Source organism: Sinocyclocheilus grahami, unplaced genomic scaffold (genome assembly GCF_001515645.1).
Source record: "Sinocyclocheilus grahami isolate Dianchi unplaced genomic scaffold, SAMN03320097.WGS_v1.1 scaffold21.1, whole genome shotgun sequence".
In the NCBI taxonomy this organism is placed as follows: Eukaryota; Metazoa; Chordata; class Actinopteri; order Cypriniformes; family Cyprinidae; genus Sinocyclocheilus; species Sinocyclocheilus grahami.
In genome coordinates, this window is record NW_015505200.1 from 2,781,093 (window position 1) to 2,781,704 (window position 612).

The following is a 612-nucleotide window of genomic DNA, read 5'->3' on the forward strand; positions in this document are numbered from 1 at the left end:
CACCTGTGCAATAATCATGCTGTCTAATCAGCATCTTGATATGCCACACCTGTGAGGTGGATGGATTATCTCAGCAAAGGAGAAGTGCTTACTAACACAGATTTAGACAGATTTTAAAAAAATATATGCAAGAAATAGGCCATTTTTTTACATAGAAAAAGTCTTAGATCTTTGAGTTCAACTCATGAAAAATGGGGGCAAAAACAAAAGTGTTGAGTTTATAATTTTGTTCAGTGTATTATATTATATTAGATTAGATTAGATTAGATTAGATTAGATTAGTATAAACATAAAACATCATCAAACATTAGACATATCAAAATATGAAAGACTACATGGAATACATAATTTAAAAAACACTTTGTAAATGGGTAAGTATATTGGAACAAAGTAATTTTAAATCGACCCCTTTTGCACATTTAATGTAAATTCATGTTCCACATTTAATGTAGCAAATAAAAAAGAAAACATGAAACATTTGTAACTTTTAAATGCTAAGTTGTAACTCTGAATTACATCAACTGTTTAAATTGATGTAAGTTTTGATTTATTGCAATATATATATATATATATATATATATATATATATATATATATATATATATATATATA